General features: G+C 42.9%; 2 protein-coding genes and 1 pseudogene across 6 annotated transcripts in view; all 3 read left to right on the top strand.

The window, feature by feature from the left end:
• The window catches only part of LOC122224314 (cationic amino acid transporter 3-like), a 435,603-nt gene that overhangs the window by 114,817 nt on the left and 300,812 nt on the right, over nucleotides 1-19,974 (top strand). The gene's annotated exons all lie outside the window — the stretch shown is intronic.
• Nucleotides 1-19,974, top strand: part of LOC122224312 (cationic amino acid transporter 3-like) — a 138,601-nt gene that overhangs the window by 29,754 nt on the left and 88,873 nt on the right. The gene's annotated exons all lie outside the window — the stretch shown is intronic.
• The window catches only part of LOC122224327, a 103,541-nt pseudogene that overhangs the window by 82,772 nt on the left and 795 nt on the right, over nucleotides 1-19,974 (top strand).

Here is a 19,974-nt window from a genome sequence, read left to right as displayed (position 1 = left end):
ATCACATCTTTGTGAGTTTCATCCTGCGTGCCTTTTAGTTTCTCTCACACATCTCCTCCCATCTGTCTCCTTTTGCTGCCTCTCCATCCTTGTTCCTTCTCTTGCCCTCCCTTCCATCTCTCTTCCTTGCTTCTCTTATCTGTGTCTTCCGGCCTCTTCCCCTTTCTCTGACTCACCACCTGCCTCCTCACCTCTTCCCTCCTCCCACCCCTCAAGGTTCAGACACTTCATGTGGAATCACCTGCATGGACTCCACTTTCCAGGTCCCCACATTGTGTCCCCTCCTCCAGGAGAGACTTATGGCCCCAGCTCTGTATCCTCTGATTACCCCCCACCCCCCAGTCTTGGTCACTTCTTTTCCTTTTTTATTTTTTTAACATAATATATTGTAATGGGGTCCACACAAAAGGAGGGAGTGAAGGGTGAGGAACATGCAGGGGACACAGGAACACAATGACATGGCAGGGCCACAGTTTCTGTCCTGTGGGAGGGGCATGGGAAGAAAAGGCCAGGGCTGGAGCTAGGGGTCAAGTGGGATGGAGACACTGTGACTGTATCTCTCTACTTACAGGAAGCACCTATTATCCCTAGATAACCCATTTACCCTGTACCCTACAATCTATCTCTTGTCCTGCCTCTGGCCCTAGTGGCTCCTTGTTTTGCTCCTCTTGATGTGTTTTGCCCTGATAGTTATTCTAGTAGAATGATATTAGGTCCTGTCCCCAAACAACCCACCTTATGAACTGACTACAGTTGCCTTTCCTGCTTCTGCCCCTTCTCCAGTCTCACATTTTGTAGTCTCTGGGACAGAATCTTTCATTTCCCTATTTCTCCTCCTCCCTCCCACTTAAAACAATAAAAGCACAAACTCCTCAGGGAGAGGCAGTAGACAGTAGTGGCAGTGGAAGGGGGAGACGAAGGACCATCAAGGAGAGGTTCACTAATCCCTGGAAAGGCAGGCCAGGCGGAAGGTACAGGGAGGAGTGGGGGTGAGGGCAGTGGCTTCTCCTGTACTCTGTCACCCCTGCCCACTGTCCAGAGGCTTTACCACAACCGAGGGGACAGGTTTTTGTGGGGTCACATCCAATAGGGAGGAAAGAAGAGCAGGATAAGCAATTTGTAAAAACCTAGCAAGTTCCCCTAAGAAAGATTTCTTCCTCCTTTCCTTCTGGAAGCTCCTTGTTTGGGGGAGGGAGCAGGAAGAGAGTGGAGGTGGTGGGAAGAGAGAGGGGAAGAGGAGAGGTTTCCAAGAGACTTTCCTTCACTTTCTACTCTCTCTTTCCCTCAAAGGGTAGCTCAGCAGGGCTGGGACGGGACAGAAGTGGCTGAGAGTCAAGGGCACCCCCTTGGGCTGAGAGGGAGCCCACAGCTGAGGGATGTGTGTGCCACTGCAGCTGCTGCCCTAGGACAGATTTTGCTTGTACCTTAGTTGTAGAGCTCATAGACATGGTGAGGGTCCTGACAGTGCCCCTTCCTATGGTCCGAAATATAAGCCAACTTGGGCATCTTGCCACATACATGACATGGCACTTTCTCCTCATGTTGTACAGTGTGGGGCCTCAGTGGGTCCTTCTTGGAAAAAGCTGCCTCATGGGTCACATTTGAAGAACCATCTAGAAAGGGCACTTGTAAGACATGACTGTTCAGATGATTCTGAGCAGTTTCAGGGCTCGTGCACTGCACCATCCTGTCCTGTAGCATGCATGCACGTGGTAGCTCGCCCAGTCATTGCACTTTCAGGGCTGCAGGATTGTTGGCATGGGTAGTGCTCTTCCTCCAAAGCCACAGATTGTCTTGGCTGGGGTGGGAGACGTCACGGAGACCTTGTCAAGCATGTCATATGCATGCTTCTCTTAGATGCTCTTACCAAAGTGGGTCCGGGTCATCCTTCTCCCACCACCACAGTGGCCCCTGTGGCCCCTCTGACTACTCAACTGCCATGACTCTCATCTTTCTTTCCCCTGCCATACTGCTCAGCTCACCCAGGTATGCTCAGGAGACTTAGGGGACCATGCTGGGCATCTCCATAGTACTGGAGGGGACCCAGCTGGCCTTGGCTCTCATATGGAGGGCCTGATGCCTCCAGAGGTTGTAAGCATCTGGAAGCCTTGACGTAAGGGTGCACATGTAGGGCTCTTTGCTTTTTGTCATCTTCTCCCAGTCAACTGCGACCAGGGCCACAGCCACCATCCAGGTTAGGGCTATGACAGTGGTATCATGGCTGCAGTGTTGATGGCCACAGAAACAGGGGCCTGTTCTGGGCTACTGGCATGGACACTGGTGGGGGAATGTTGGGGCTTCAGAGCCACGGTGTCCACTGTGAAGGGAGTGGCGGGGCCAGGGGCCCAGGAGGAAGGCCAACAGCTGTTGGGGAAGACTCCTGAATGGCATTAAGAAGCCAGAGCCAGTCCACCTGGATAACCCTGCAGTTTGGGGGGCTTTGGCTTGGATGAGGCAAAGGGCAGCTTGGAATAAACTTGGCCAAGTCTTGCATGGCAAAGAAGAGGGACTGGAGCTCAGTCCTGACCTGCAGGGGGTTCTATGGGAGACCCTGTAGTGGGTGTAAATTCATGAGGTCACCCACCAGGAGTGTTGAAGGCCCTGCTGAGGAAGGGGGAACAGCAACATGCTAGGATATGGGGGAATGTGGCCTAGGCCACTGAGGGGCCTTACAAGGCTCAGTGGGACCAGATATATAAGCCCTGCAAGGTCCAGGCTCTGGGTCAAGTCTAAAGCATGGCCCTAGGGCCTCCAGGCTGCCTGATCACTACTGCTGGCTTAAGGCAGATAGGTAAGTAGGACACCTAGGCAAGTTCTTCTCATTACCTGCTGATTATCTGGGGTCCCTGGTATTTCCCCATCCCCTACCTTCTACCCAGAAGGTAGTGAATAGCGTAGGGAGAAAGGGGAAGGATTGCTCTTGGGACCTGATGCAAGAACAGACTGAATCTCTCCCTGAACCCACTCTTCTTTCCCTCAAGCAGATGCACATCTGGGAAAATCCTACCTTGAAGCAGGGGAAGACAGCCTAGGACTCTTGGAACAGACACAACTGAAACCTCCAGGTGCTCCTTCCCTACTGTTCTATCCTGACAACCATCCTTCCAAGCAAAGCTTATCTCCTTTGCTTCTAGGAATTTTGGCTCTGTAATCCTGGCCGGGGCTCTCATCCACCACCCAGCATAGCACCTGGAACATAAGAGGTGCTCAATAGAGCTTTTGTTCCATGACTCCTGGAGATGTGTTAGGGCACGGTCAATGTGACTTTTTGGATTTCTTCAGTTGGAGGTTCTTTCTGACATCTGGAACAATTCTTTATGCTCCATTTTCAATGCTCTGGCTTAGTATACTCAGTATAGACTCTGTCCCTTTAGGGACATCCCATTACCCTTCTCTCACCTCCCTCCACCTCCCCCTCAGTTTTTAAGGACCCTAATTTAGGCTTTAGAGGCATCTCAACACTATTAAGAGAAGGCAGTCATGCCCTTTTTCCTGGAGACCCGTGCCTTCTTGGGTCTATGACATGTGCATTCAGCTCTCGGTCTTTAAGTAGGTCCTACCTTCTCCATCTCTGAGAAGTCTTCCCTCTGCTGGAAGACTAATGTTCTGGGAAATGTTCTTTGGTCACTGTTTCAGGGTCTTGGAAGCCCTGTTTTAAATGTATAGAGAAGGAAGCTCTCTAGATAGGGACTATATATTTTCCCTTACTTCTTTTAGCCCAGTGCTCATTGCATATTCAGTTAGAATATGCTATTAACTCTGAATGACTGTTTCAGGAAATCCCTTGTGGTGAAGCTTAAGCCAGTTCCCTTTTAGCTTCACTCCTGGATTGATGGGAATTATGGGTGATGCGTTGGGAGTGGATGGAGGTGGTAGAGAAACCTAGTAGGAGATTCTGAGAGAGGTGGCTGCTGGGGAGGGTACTTCTACCCTTATTTAAAGGACTGCTGAGTGAATGCTTTAGCTGGATCTGGGACTGGCCTCCAATCACCATAGGTTGGCTTCACTGGCTTCCTACCTTCTCCTTCTGAAAACCAGGATCTCTTCCATACTTAGAGCTCTGGGAAGTTTGTTTGCTTCTAAGTTTACATCTCAACATCTTCTTTAGGAACTCAGTCCATTTTCTTACCCACGGAGGGCCCCTCTATTCTTCCATTGCCCACCTCCAACTGTAGGATTCTGCCTAATGTACCTCCTTTAGAGTTTCCCACCCTTCCCCTTTGCCATACTGCCTGACACCCCAGGCTCATAATAGTCCTGTCTCCTGATGGCCCTGCCTCCCTGAAGGCCCAGCCACTTTAGGGCCCCCTCTAACCTCCACTCCAACTCTTTACTGTGTTTAGCCAACCTCTCTCCCTGTTCATGAGTTTGCCTTGAATATTCTGCTCAGGTCTTTCTCCTCTGAAGCTGAAACAGTCCACAGGTAAACAATTTCTTCTGTTTATAGATTTGGCAAAAAAAGAAAAAAAAAAGTGAGACAGAGCCAAAGAGTTCTAAGTTCACATCTTGAAAGAGTCTTATTTAAGAATTCAGTCCATGGGGAGCCTGGGTGGCTCAGCTGGTTGAGCGTCTGACTTCAGCTCAGGTCATGATCTCATGGTTCATGAGTTCGAGCCCCATGCCAGGTTCTGTGCTGAAAGCTCATAGCCTGGAGCCTGCTTCAGATTCTGTGTCTTTCTTTCTGTCCCTCCCTCGCTCACACTCTGTCTCTCTCAAAAATAAATATTAAACACTAAAAAGAATTTTAGAGAAAAAAAAGAATTCAGTCCACTTCCTTACACATGCAGGACCCCAAAATTCTATAATTTCCCACATCCAAATTTAGCATTCTGTCTAATCCACCTCTTTCACACTTTACCACCCTTCACATGTGCCCTACTGCTAGGTACCCCCTGCCTCCTGATAGTGCTGCCTCCCTACAGACCCAGCCCCCTTGAGTGTCCCCTCTGAGGTCCACTCCAAGCCTTGACTCTTCTTGGCTAACTTCCTTCCCTGTCCATGGGTATGGATTGAATCTTCTTCTCAGGTCTTTCTCCTCTGAGGCTGAAATAGCCCATGGTTAAATGATTTCTTCTGTTTATAGAGGTGGCAAACAAACAAACAAACAAAAACTGAGCCAGAGCCAGAGAGGAAGAACAGGGCTGGCTTGGAGTGCAGTTGGCTGTCCAACCCCTGTGTGGTTTGAGCAGAGGGTCTTTCATGACTCCGGAGCTAGATTTTGGTTTGGGGATATGTGTGTGCAGCCAGAAGCCTGGTGAGTTTAGGAAAAGCAAGTGTATTTGCTGGGGCCGGAGTGATTGGGAGGCCTACCCTCTCTTCTCTTCCAAACCAGAAAGGCTCTTAGCTCTGCTGAAGAAAATATGAGTTAGGGAAGGTTATTCTTTGGTGCTTCCTCTGCAGAGTGCTTCCCACCTCTTTGCCCTGTCCTCCTTCCTGGCCTCTCCTTTCTGACCTGGTGCAGAGCTTACTTTATTCATCTTTGTCTTTCCCACAGGATCCAGCACATAATATGTATAGACATGTTCCTTGAATGAAGATTCTTCCACCTGGCTCTTCTACCTCTTTCATGTTTTACCACACTTTCCACTGGAGATTCTGAGTCTCTGTGTCCTGTATTCTTAGGGAGGACTTTGGCATTGAGTTGGCAGATTAGCACGTCCAGTTTGATGAGGTGCTCTCCTGTCACCAGAGAAGAATTGAGGTTCTTCTTCCTCTGGGCTCTAGGAGTTAAATATCTATTTTTACAGCTGCTGAAGTTACCTCCCTGCCTTTCTTATCTAATTTAAAAAGTGTGGAGTTGACTGATTACAGGCCAGGTCAGGCTATAGGAGGATAGATTACCAAGTGCCCCTGGGGGGTGTCTGCCTAGTGGTTTTTAAAACACTTTAAGAAGGCCTTTCTGAGGTCCCAAGTATATTACAAATGAGTGAGTGCTAAATAACCTTGAAACTTGATGGCTCTGTTATTTCTCTTGGAATCTATAAACTTTATGCACATGATTGGCATATTTTATTGATTGATAAATGTTCAGAGGAGAAGGCTGAAATATGTTGGGATTCCTGGGTCTCCAAGAGGCAGTTTGCTGTTATCTCTGAGCATATTTGCAACTCTTTAATGTCAAAGGACCTTGCAGTCTTAAACTGTTCTCCCCTCTCTCCCCTCCCCACCACCGTGTACACTGTGGCTGTACCCCAACACCAGAAACACAGACAACACTTATCCATGCATGACACTTACTTTATTTTATTTTTTAAATGTTTTATTTATTTTTGAGACCAAGAGAGAGCATGAGTGGGGGAGGGGCAGAGAGAGAGGGAGACACAGAATCTGAAACAGGCTCCAGGCTCTGAGCAGTCAGCACAGAGCCCGATGTGGGGCTTGAACTCATAGACCGCAAGATCATGACCTGAGCCGAAGTTGGATGCTTAACCAACTGAGCTACCCAGGTGCCCCGACACCTGCTTTATTGACTATAGGTGGCAAATGTTTCTTTCTAGGTTGTCCTTCTCTTGCCCTCTAGCAGTTCTTGTGCAACTTCTTTCTATTATCATTTGATAATTGTTATATGCTTCCCAAAGGCAGATTCATTTTAACATCAATTTAAGCAAAATCATATGGAAGGGCCAATTTCATTCACAAGTCTATTTCAAGTATAACTCATAAATATGATTTTTGGAATATATTATTTTATTTTATCCTAGTCCTTGTTCTTGGATTATCCCAGAAATCATGAAACAGAGTGGAGATTACAAAGAACTGAGGAAGAAGGATAAAGAGTGTCCTGTGAAAGTGGTGGTGCATGTTCTTTGTTATAGATCATGTTGCCTGAGCTGGGGTGAGGCAGATGGGTCTTGGTGGAGAAGGCATATGGTTCTATATTTGGATAAGAAGTCAGGACTTTGAGGCATGATACAACTTTCATATGATTCAGATGATCTGGTGTCTTTCCTACAACAAAGCAAAGCAAAACAAATTAACTTTCCAAGGGAGATGGTGACAGTGTGGAGCAGCCACCTAGGGTTGTGAGATGAACCAAGCACAGTGTGTTGAGAGAGGACAGAGAGACAGAGACAGCTAAGTACTTACATGGAGGAGTGAAGGGCACATTTAAAGATATGAAGAAGATGACCAGAGAGATAGTCGGCCTTCCCTAATCCACCTGGTGTGCGGTGTATTACTGAGGGCGTATATTGGGAGGAAGTACATGGAAGAAGGAGCCATGGACTCTGATCCCTCACAACTGCAAGACTAAAAGTGGAGACAGGACATAGTGTTGAGTAGGATAACTGGATGGATATCCCGAAACCGCTTACAAGGAAAGGAAGGATTTGAGGGAAAAAAACAAAGTTGTTTAACATTACTTCTTCAAAAAAATTTTTTGCAGATCAGTGCTCATCGGAGACAAAGGTCATCCTGTATTACAGTTGTAGCTTGGAAAATAAGGTGGACAGGCAGATGGATTTCATTCTGCTTTCTACTGAGGACTTTATTCAGTGTCCTGTGTTGACAGGATTGAGTGATTTAAAAAGTTAGTGGAGAATCATATAGGAAATAGAGAAGAAATTGATTTTCACTGTTGACATCAGTGTATCACATCACTCTCTAATCCATAATTGCATACCCTTCCTGGCTTTTCACAGCTGTCTTTCTGATTCCTGTTTGGAAAATCTAATTATGGTTCTTCCTGGTAGCCCATTCAAGTTTCTGAAGATCTCTAAGAGCAGAAGCTCAGGCTTTTCTGATTTTTTAGGTTGAACATCTTGTTTTGGTGTGATAGAAATGTTGAGAATTTTCAAAACTAGATTCTCACTGAAACTAAAGTTGTAAATGTGTCAAATCATGAATGATAAACATTGTATTTACCTCTGTCCTCTCTGCAGTTATCCCAGAATAACTAAGAAAAAGTGCCTTGTTGACAAACATCCCAGAATGATAGTGGATTATATGGAGTCTATACAGCCTCTAGAGAAGCTCTGGCTATCTGCTTGTTTTTCCAAATAATGGTGCATTGATACTTGTGTGGTGTCTGTAGATAGCAGGGACTCCATGTGTATTGTGGGAAAAAAGCAAAAACATGTTGGTCTACATCTACATAGATTTTGGTCTATATTAGAGTGGATGGATTTGATCTACATACAGTTGGTCTGGAGCGTGTTAGGTTGCATCCGGATGGGTTTTCACTGACTTGGAAGTCAGCCTTTGCCAGTCTTGGATGGGATTTGAGAGGTTAGGGCTGGTGGTGGTAGGGTAGGTAGATGAGCTGAAAGGCATGGCTGTGTTTCTTCTTGGTCTAATGAGCATACAGTTTGGAGCCTGCCATGCTTTCAAGTTCTAGTCTTGGTTGCACCTATTAGTATTTACCTGCAGAATTAGGGTTCCTAGCCTCATTGAGAGACCATGAGGAGTTTTTATTTTATAAAGAGAGACAAAGGCTTCTTCCAGTAACATACAAACAGAATATAGTACAAAGTGAGATCATACGTGGGAAGATGCCTGGTAAGTAATCCATTTGCGAGGTTGTTCTCAGAAGAGTTGTGGGAGATAATGTTGGATATTATTTTTTTTTATGATAAACTGAAATTATTTACTTCAGTTTTCTTTCCAACCTTTGAGAGAAGTTATCTGACCTTTCTTCTCTTTCCCCTGGGGAGAAGTTACACTTTTTTAAATTTTCTAATTTAAAAAGAATATTTATTTTTAAATTTACAATCAAGTTAGTTAGCGTATAGTGCAACAATGATTTCAGGAGTAGATTCCTTAATGCCCCTTACCCACTTAGCCCATCCCCCCTTCCACAACCATCTAGCAACCATCTGTTTGTTCTCTATATTTAAAAGTCATTTATGTTTTGTCCCCCCCCATTTTTATATTATTTTTGCAAGAAGTTACACTTTTATTACTACTGCAATAGATTATCTTTCTTTTCCATATAAGCTGAGACCAAGATGGAGAGTTGTTGTTGTTGTTTTTATATCTTAGTATCTAGATCCATATAAATATCTGTAGCAAATATTTAACTAGAACTTTCTAGCTGGTCAAACTGGATTTACTCTTTCGAGATGTGGTGAATTATGTTTTGTCTTTTTTGGTGGGGGACATGGAAGGAAGGCCTAAAAGAGGTTCTATTTATTAGATCATGTGCAAGCTGAATAGATACTTTAACCGATGTCTTACTGCGAAACAGTTATACATAATGCCAAGATGGGGCAATTCTCTGCTCTTGCTTGCAGCCTAGTCAGGTTGACTAACAGTGCACAGAAGACACTCACTGGTCTTGCTACCACAGAACATGAGGTCCTCACTACTCTTACCTTCCATCAAATAGGAAGCTATCTGGGTCTTAAAATGCCTTAGCCTTGACTCTTCATTTCTGATTGAAGAATACCTGTTCTGGTTCATAGCTGATGTATATTTAATTATTTTGGCATTTGGGGAGGTATTCATGAAATGGCCTTACTTGTAAGTTCCCAGAGAGGGGAATTCTGTATTTGCCACTACTGTCTTGCACTATGTGTAACTGAGTGATGATGATTTGGGGGTAATGGTGGTGGTTGTGATGATTCAGTGTAAGAAAAATGTTGCTTTTGCTTGAGTTCTTTTGCACAAAGAATCAGTGCGGTGCCTGAATTTCTAATTTGGAATTTGCCTTTGTATTCATTTAAGCTTAGTTGAAATCTGATCTTTAATAGATTGAATGCAGTCTTTCTCACTTTCATACTTAGAAATTTTTGTGGTTTTGACTTGAGGAACAATCCAATTTCTCATTATAGATGCAATCCAAAGTATACAGAACCTATCTGTATATTCAGAAATGATACAGGAATAATGGTAGTAAATACAGAAAATTATCTCTGGGAGCTTGTAGTAATTTTTTTAATGTTTATTTATTTTTCAGAGAGAGAAAGACAGAGTGTGATTGGGGAGGGTCAGAGAGAGAGGGAGACACAGAATCTGAAGCAGGCTCCAGGCCCTGAGCTGTCAGCAAAGATCCTGATGCCTGGATTGAATTATGAACCATGATATCATGACATGAGCCAAAATCAGACACCTAACTGATTGAGCCACCCAACCACCCCTGGGAGCCTGCAATATAAGGGCATTTCATGGAGACTTCCCCATCTTCTTGAAACAAGTGAAATCCTGTTGTACACTCCATTCAATGAATTGACTATGTTACCACTCCTCCCTTCTGGATGCTGGCCTTAAATGTTGCAGTTTGAGTCTTGTGTTATGATGCCTAATGTCAAAGCATTACATGGCTTATTTTCCAAATAAAGAAATGAAAGTAGTAAAATTATGTGTTGTCTATATGTTCAGTTGTTACACATCAAAGTGATGATACTGGTGTGAATAATGACCCTCACATATAATGTATAGTCTCTAGGCTGATGTGGGTTACTTCCTCTGTACTTTCACTTTGTTGTGGTAGAAGATACTTGGGCCTCAGTTGTGTCAGATCTCTGACGTCACCAAACCGGGCTGTACATCCTGAGTTACTTCCTTGGTTGTGGCCAATTAACTCTTTCTACCTCAGACTTCTGCTGCGGAAGGAAAGGCAAGCTGAGAGCATCATCAGGCATAAGCTCCACTCCTTAGCAACACCTCCCCACCTACTACTCCTACCCTCTTCCTTAAATGTATTTTCCTAGTGAAAAGTTCTAAGTCAGTGAGTTATGCCACTTGATATTAATGAGGGGAGAGAAGAGGGCAAGGTGAACATACTGGAGAGATCAGGTATCTATCTTCAGGTATGCCCAGAGAAGCTTGCAAAAGGAGGATCTGTGGAACAGGGTTTGGAAAGAGCATGTTCTAGGCAGAGAGGAACAGTCTGCATGAGGGTGATGTTATTGGCAGCAAGATGTACATGTATGGGGAAATATTTGTCCTGTTCAAGCAAAGGCACATAAAGTTAACAGTAGGAGTAAGTGGTAGAAGAACAGTGCAAAGAAAGACCAGGAAATACAATCTTAGTAGTTTAGACTTAATAGAGAATAGGAAACTTCAGGTCTGGTTGGAGGTGTGTGTTTGTGTGTGTATGTGTGTGTGTGATTATGCACATGCCTTTTTAAGACGTGAGGAAATTATTATTGTCCTGAAGGAGGATGAATAGAGACTGTTCAGAATGTGGTTATCTGGTGTTATGTAGGGAGCAGGAAGAATGTGATTTAGTCCTTTATCCTGCTTCAAGAAATTCACTCTCTAATGGCTGCTGAGGGATTCTGGGGGAGACTGAGCGGATCCCATTGTTTAGATTTATCAGTTTTATGGATGAAGAGGGTGGACCCAGGAGTATGGCAGGAGGCTGTCCCTGGATATGCAGTATTTGCAAACCCTAGGAATCTACTAGATACCTGTCTAGTGTGGAAAATGTGCTAAGTGTCTAAATAACTTCATGTCAGCTGAATTGAATTGGGGACCAGGTTGGTGATCCCCAAATATCTGAAACCAGGGATTTCAGTTGGAATTTCTTAGATTTGTTCCAAATTTTTATGCAGCTTCACTGATTAAAGTCAGGATCCTTAGAGGCTGGTTTGTCAGTCCCCTTGTTTCTGGATATATTTGGAGTTTTATTCCTTTTAAACTAAAAAAGAAAGGCAATCCTTTGCCTTCTCTGTTGATCTTCCTATACTGATAGCATGTTCAGAATACCCATTATTCCTTAGCTCAAGTCCATATTCCTTCATAACTTTTTTAAAAAGTGAGGATTTCCAAAAACAAAGAGGTCTGTATTCATGCCTGATGTTCATTGATCTTTGTGCTTGTTTTCATGGATGTTTAATAAATACTAACAATGCTCCAGATCCTGTGAGCTCAGAGCTGGCCACAGTAATGGGTCACAATGGGGAACACTAATGCCCATTTTTATATTCTACTATATTCTCTGGTTGTCAATAACAACCATACCAGAATTATCACTCTGACATAGCTGAAGTCCTTTTACCAGCATCATCCTGACATTTTAGTTCTGGAAAGTGGTTAATTGCAGTTTGGAGTGACTGGTGAGCTGATGTTTTTATGGTGCTGTTTATTCTACATTAAGGATAAAGAAGAGATTGCCATTCTCTGGCAACCATTCCAAGTCTGCATCTGATTGGCAGCCAAATCTGAGGAACAAATGTCCAGGTGAAATAGGGAGATTAAAAAGATATTTTGTAAAACCATTCTCATTAAACTGACACCATCTACCCATCTCCCTCCTTTGTTCTAGCTGGTGCTCTCCTTTTTGACAGAGTTTTCCTAACACTGTGTGTCTGCACCATCTGGAAGCCATGGATGATGGCTGTGGGTTGGGAAGGCCAAACCTGAAAGTAATAGGTTGTCAGGGAGATTTTAAGCATCTTCCTGCCATTGGGCTCCCATTTTAGAAAATGTCTGCACCTCCTTTTGCCTGTCTTCCTTTACACAATGAAAATCAAGGTTTCACTTTCTTCTCTAGCATTCCCTAAACTGCCCTGAGGTGGTTCTTTTTCTTCTTAAGAATGAGGCAGTGACTAGAAAAGATTTGTAATAGATTGATTAAGGAATTGGATGATGAAAGCAGTCTCAAAGAGGTTACTTATATTTGGCATCTGGAAATCTATTGTCCTATATTTCCACTAAAAGCCAAGTAAAAAGAGATAGGCTAAAGTTGTGGGCAGGAATTACAATTAGCTGTAAAATCATATCTGGGAACTATTGGAATAGCTAAGGGATGCTTTGGAATCTTTCTTGGCATCTAAGAGGATAATCTGGAGATTTTTTGACCCTAGATTAGGTTTGATTTTAATCAGGCATGGTTTAGAGCTTTCATTTTTAATGGTTCTAGAACTCTAACTCCTGCCCATCAGTATGTATTTAGGAGTAAAGGAAAGAGATTGGCAAGGGTTTCCTGGGCACAAAGATAGGAACTGGCTCAAATACTCTTTTAACAGCCATGCCCCAAGTCTTCACTCTTTGTGGATGTAGAATTCCTCGGGAGAAAGAACATAGTCTTTGAAATAACAAAGAACAAAATTAAAATTCCAGCCCCTCTTGGTACTGGGTTATGGGCTTGGGACAGTTGTCTCACCACTCAGTCTGTAAAATGGAATAATAATACTTATTTCATTGGGTTGTTATGAGGATTAAATGAAATAACATCTCTGTGCTACTTGCAGCTCAACAAATTCTGGCTCACTTTCACCACTCTCTCCATGTATCCCTGAATCTTGAACATATACTTGGTACCTCTATTTGCTAGATACTATTTTTCTCTGCCTTCAGGCTCTACGTATGTTCCCCCAATGCCTCCAAGAGTTTAAGTCTAGGGCCCTGTTTTATTAGTGTGTGCTAGTCCCACAAAATGACAGTAAGAGTATGGAGTTTTTATAAGTGTACTTACATGAGCCAGGGTTGTGGTGTCTTTCCAGTCATTTTTGCTTGGTGACAATTTTCATTGTAAATCAAAGACAAAGGAGTTCTATCTTCCCACCACTCCTCTGATCTAAAGTTCCTGATTTGAGGCTAGATCATTCTGGGTGGGGTTTGGTTCCAACTAAAATTGATGACAAGCTTGTTGATAAAGGGCATTCAGGGAAGGAGAATCCATAACATTTACTATTGGGACATTCTTTTTTTCTTCCTATGTTTTTAGTTTGAAAAATATCAATCCTGCAGAAAGTTGTGGGAACAGTATAGTAAACACCCATTTATTTATTTTTCACTAGGATTGACTAGATATTAATATTTTGCCACATTTGCTTGCTCCATCCAATGTATGTGTGTATGAACATGGGTGCATGTATGTATGAAATATGGTCTGTAGTCTAGGTTAACTAATTACCTATCTTTTTATACTGAAGTGTTTTGCCATGACCCAGGTGCAATCCAGGGTCATTCATTGTATTTCGTTGTTATGTCTCTTTATTCTCATTTAATGTGCAACAGTCCCTCAGCCTGTCATTCCCATCATTGACAGTTTTGAACAGCACATGCCAATTGTTTTATAGAAATTCCACCTTCTATACAAAGTTGTTTTGTAGATTGATCATTTTTATCACAATATTTAGGTTACACATTTTGGACAGGAATAGTATATAAGAATATGTTAAAGACAATGAGTGCCTTGTATGCAGGGAACATGTCTTTTTCCTCTCTGTTGTGTTTGTAACATCAAACACCAGGACTGACATTTAGAAGGTGCTGAATGTTTATTGAATGAACAAATGAATGAATGAATTAATGAAATAAGACTTTCACTGCCACTCTAGTCTATTATTTTTCTACTCAAGGAAGGGAGAGAAGCAGCCTTCTCTTATATCTTAGTCCCCTTCTTATGATAAATGTGTGAAAGCTTAAGGATAACCCAGGACATCTGTAAAGACCCACAGAGAAGGAAATGAAATGGGCAGTATGTGGTGAGGCAACTGTGGAGTCTCTTTACGCTGGGGGTCAGTGGTGATCATACTGTGTTGTGAGTGGTCAGTGAATTAATGGTTGTCATGGATTGCTCTGGAAAGAGAATGAGCACACAGAGCCTATGGGAACATGGCCTGTTACCTTGAAAGAAAAATTAGTTATTTACTAACTTAGTGAAAATATTTTCTGTTTATCTCCTCCTTTTCCAGCAGGAACAACCCCATTATTATCTCCTTCTCTACCCTCCACATTGCCCCCTCCCCATTCACATACATAAGTGTGTATTTCTAACATTTTTTAATGGTAGTTGATTAGCCATTCTATCCAGATTATTAGCTGTTGAGAAAATCTATACACCTTGGACTTTTCATCTAGATGTAGAAGCTTTCATTGCAGTTTCCCAGGGGGAAGTGAGATTATGAGAAGTATTCTTTGACTCTCAGAAATGTATTTTCAGACTTCCCTCTGGGGCCCTTTTTCTCTCTAGCTCTGAGCTACTCAGATGCGTCTGACAGTCCTTCCTGAGGCATCTGGAGTTTTGGAAGGGCTTAACCTATGTAATTTTGCAACGCTTGCAAGTGCCTGATGCACATGTTTACTCTCCCATTTCTGAGGGTCTCCCTGCCCCTGTCTTTGCAGTCCTTAATTTCATAAGGTTCTGGAAAACCCACCCTTTATGTCCATGTCAGCTCTTCATTATTCACAATAATGGTGGAAATAATCTAAAAGAATAATTGTAGATTACTGCACGGAAAAAGGGCATTTCTGAAAATAGTGCTTGAGGATGATATTTTTGTGTATTGTTATAAGCTAGATTTGTGGTAGGCTTTCTCAGGATTCCTAATCATGGCTTTGCTTTCTCTGCTATAAGCTTGCTTGTTCATTTTTCTTCTGCCTGCTTATGTTGGAGTAACAAAATATGACTTTTTAATTCCCAGATGTTTTATTCTTTGACTTGCTTCTCTGGGATCTTCATACTTGGTCTGTAGCCCACTGTTGATCTTCAATAAAATTGGGAAGAGCACAGGGACCACTCTGCACAACACAGTTGAAGTAAACAGAAATGATCAAACCATTACCCATCTCCGACCCTGCCATTCAAATGGTCCTCCTCTGGGATTCCTGCTCAGGGTCCATGAATGGACTTCAGGAAAGGGTAGGGAATTTTTTGAGGCAACCAAACTCAGAGGGCTCTGTGACTCAACAAATGTTCAGAACAACTCTTGGGTCTGTTGGGAGGGAGTGGCTGGGGATTGTTCCCCAGAGGGAAAAAAGTGGTACAAGCATCCTTAGTGCCCAGTAAGGAGCCTCCAGAGACAGTTGAAGGAGTGAAGGAGAAAGAGAAATTGGGAAAAGGGAAATGGGTTCAGAAGGAACTGGTAGGAGGAGTGCCCCATATTCCCTTGTTCTCCACCCTCTTTCTAGCAGGTATTCCTTCTCTGTGTTCTCCATGTCCTGACAATTACAGGATCCAGTTACCCTTCAACTTAACTCCCACAACATTATCTCATGCAATTCCTTGTTGAATCTGAAGTGCGCAGAGTGGAGTCAACCCCTCCCTCAGCCATGGACTGTTAGCATCATTGCTTCCTGTCGGACCCCTTTGCATGCAATGCATTTTATTTTACCCTTTCATCCTGATCTCTATTCTCATTTCCCCTCCTCACTGGAGGCACCTGCTTTAGTGTATTTAACAAATGCTCTTCCAATCCACGCTCTATATATTTGGATACATTCATTAATTCTATAGATACACAGTTGTAGTGTGGGGAATATAGCCAAGAGCCAAACAGTAAAAATGCCCTGCTTCCATGGAAATTACATCTTTTAGTGTGAGGCAAATAATAGACAATTAAGTACAACATATAGTACCTTGAATAGTGACAAGTGCTATGAGGAAAATGAGGACAGGGGCATAAGGTATGGCTGGGTGGTTAGGAGCAGATTGTAGTTTTATATGTGGTGCTTAAGGAAGGCTGTGGTACACATGTGCTATTTTACCAAATTTAGTGAAGTGAACAACCATGGGGCTAACTGGGTTCAAAGTGATATGGTCATAGGGACAGCAAGTACAAAGGCCCTGAGGTCGGGTCTTGCCTGGTATGTTAAGAGGCCAGAATGGTTAGGAGACTAGAGAAAAATAAGTGGGAAGAGGGAGAAACTGAGGCTGAGTAGTAGGTGGGTCACTGACAAATACTGTAGGGCTTTGTAGGCCATTGTAAATCCAGACTTTGGCTTCTCCTCTGAATGAAAAGAGAAACCAGTGGAAGATTTTATCAGAGGAATGACGTGACATTTTTAACAGGTATGTGTGTATCCTTGACAAATATGCAGCACTTTGTGGGTGTTTTATAAATGTATATAAATGTGATTGTGTTGTATACCTCATCCTGCTTCTACTTTGCTACTTAACATTGTTTCTGAAATCTACCCATGTTGTTATCTTTAATCTACTTTGTTTCTGACTGCTATGTAATATTTCATTGTGTACATAAGGCACATTTTACCTGTACATTCCTCTAGTAACAGAGGCTGGCATAGCTCCAAATTCAGAAACAGTGCTGTGATGAACTCGCTCATATGAGCCTCCTTACGGACTCAGGAGAGAGTTTCCTTGTGGTGTATATCTCAGGGAGAGATGGTAGGGTGGGAGGGTGTGTGCATTCTTAATTCCACTAATTGTGGTTCAGGATGGTGATCCCAGTTACACTCCCACCAGTGTTGGGTGATATTTTGTATCTTCTCATCAAATTCTTATGTGTATCCTCTAAGGGAAGTGAAGTGAGGTTCCTGTGGTGGAGGAAACCTGAGGCTTAGAGAGATCAAGCAAATAACCCTGGTTTATATAGTGAAGTGGAAGGACCAAGGGTCAAATCCAAAATTTCTGACATAATGTCCATTGCTCTTAGCACTACAGTACCCAGCACTGCCCCTTCTAGGAATAAGATGAGACATCCATAGGGAAAAATATTGATGATGATGCTGATGGGGGTGATGTTTGAGGCTTGCATTGTTTTTTTTTTGTTGTTGTTGTTTTGTTTTGTTTTGTTTTGTTTTTTATGCCTGGACTAACCTAGTAAGCCTAGGACCTCCAAGTGTTTAGCACCATGTATGAGGGTGTTTAATTAGGGTACTTAGCTTTCAAAGCAAAATATATGGAATAAAGCTGTTTTCATTGTCTCACGAGGGCGAGCTAACAAGTTTGAATTTTAGTGGATGGTTTTGGGGCTGGACATTTATAAAGATTAACTGATTTTCAAAGTTTGGCAGTTTGGATCAGGTTCCAATAATAAACATTAGGTAGGTCATATTAATTATATATTATTTGCTAGGCACTGTGCTGATTACTCTATAGGCATCATTTCTCTTATGCCTCATAATTACCCTTGAGGAACTTTTACCCTCATTTGACTGCTATTGAAACCAAAGCAGCAAAAGGGTAACTAATTTGTCCAGAGTAGCTGGTATAAGGTTGAGTTTTGATTGAACCTGAACCATGTATCAGCAGAGCCTTACTCCTATCTGCTAAACTGTGCTGCTTTCCTGTGAAGAAAGCTTTTATAATCTCTTCTCTTTGATATTGAGGACAATTTCTTGCCATTTGAGGTGGTTTTGAGCAGCCATGGGAAGGATAGGGGTAGTGTATAAGAATCTCCAGAACAACTGGATATGAAGTATGAAAATATTTCCCAGTATCTTCATCATCCCTCTCTCTGTCCCCCAAAGTGAGAACCTCTGCCTTAGGATATCCCACCTAGGTTACAGGGCCTGAGTATGATGCCTTCAAAAAAAAATTGACAATTCTTTGTCACCCTGTGTAGCTTATACCAGCCATGAATGATGTGTAGGCAAGATTCATCAGTTTCCTTTTCCTTCACACTTTCATTTTCCTTGCCTTCTACAAGGAAGGTAATACCATTTATATTTTTACCTAAATCAGGATTATAAATATTGTTTGGCTGCAGAGCATGTATCTCAAAGTCCATTAGCTAGGAATTCTGGATTATGTTCTCTCTCAGGATTCTATTGTTAGTTTGTGTATTTGTTCAACAAGTATTTATTGAGCATCTAACTAACACTTTGATAGAAGACGCAGGCAGATTAGCTGGAATTCTGATAAATTAGGATAAATGGCACATGGGGAAGCCTGGGTGCTATGAGAACACACAGGAAGAGCAGCATAAGGGTCAGGGGAGGCTTCCTGAGGCAGCAACTTCTGAGCTGGGAACTGAAAGAGAAGTGGGGGTTAGCTAAATGCAGGGGACAAGAGAACATTAGAGACAGGTAAAGGGTAAGTGTAGAATTTTGCAGCTGGAGCAGGGAGTGGGCAGGGGATGAGCCTGGAGGAATTAGCACAGGCCAGATGCTGAAGGATGAACTTAGCGGGGGCGGGGGGGGGGCAGTGGAAACACTGAAGGGTTTGAAGCCTGGATTGGGGAGGGCACATCAATGACATTCACAGTGTAGAAAGATTCCATGAGTTAAGTATTGACTCTATGTTGTGTGCTTCTTAGTAAATCATAACCTTGGAACTGGTTGCCACTGGTGGGTGGTTAATAAGGAGTCTAGATGGATTTGTACACAGAAGCTTTGACCCACAACATTAGGATTTCTTTTGATAATCTGTAGAGAAGACTGTTCAATTCTGACATGATCTTTCTGTCTTCAGAACACTCTGACAACATTTACTAAAATTCTCTCAAAACCAAAGCTTGAGAAGTGAGGAGAGTGGGGGCTGTATGACTTTGTTTTCTCTGTTCTCCACTACTCATTTCTGGAGCGTTGCTGTGAATTGTTCACCAAAGTCTTGTTCCAACTCAGGAGGCAGGCATTTGAATAGCAGCAGTGGAGGAGGGGGAAGGAGGAACCACATGCAGGGTTCCTTCATTAAGAAAATATCTTTGGTGACAGATACCATATGTTTTCACTCTTATGTGGGTCCTGAGAAACTTAACAGAAACCCATGGGGGAGGGGAAGGAAAAAATAAAAGAGGTTAGAGTGGGAGAGAGCCAAAGCATAAGAGACTGTTAAAAACTGAGAACAAACTGAGGGTTGATGGGGGGGGGGGGTGGGAGGGAGGGGAGGGTGGGTGATGGGTATTGAGGAGGGCACCTTTTGGGATGAGCACTGGGTGTTGTATGGAAACCAATTTGACAATAAATTTCATATATTGAAAAAAAACAATAAAACATTGATCTTAAAAAAAAGAAAGAAAGTATCTTTGGCGTATTGAGACCATGGTTTGAGCGAGTGGAAAATAACTATAGTGGAAAATTAATAAGAAGTTTCAAGTTAGTGTTTTAATATAAGCTCACAGAGCAGGGAAGGGTCTCGAGGTGGCTAGCAGCTGACATCACAGATGGCCCAGGGTGTTTATAGAGCATAGTGTGACCAGTGAGCAGAGTTCCTGCAGAAGTGAGGTCATCTTCTTTACTGGTACCCAGAGAAGGAGGAGACAGAAGAAATTGTTTTGGTTGTGAGCAACTGAGCTAGGTGACTTACTTTTTTCCTTCCTACCCATCAGACTCTCATAATTGTGGATTATAGTAAGTTTTGCCTGGTTGCTTTGGGTGAGGTTTACTGAATGTCAGAATTCA

Source organism: Panthera leo, chromosome B4, assembly GCF_018350215.1.
Source record: "Panthera leo isolate Ple1 chromosome B4, P.leo_Ple1_pat1.1, whole genome shotgun sequence".
Classification (NCBI taxonomy): Eukaryota; Metazoa; Chordata; class Mammalia; order Carnivora; family Felidae; genus Panthera; species Panthera leo.
This window is presented reverse-complemented; position numbering and strand designations above follow the sequence as displayed.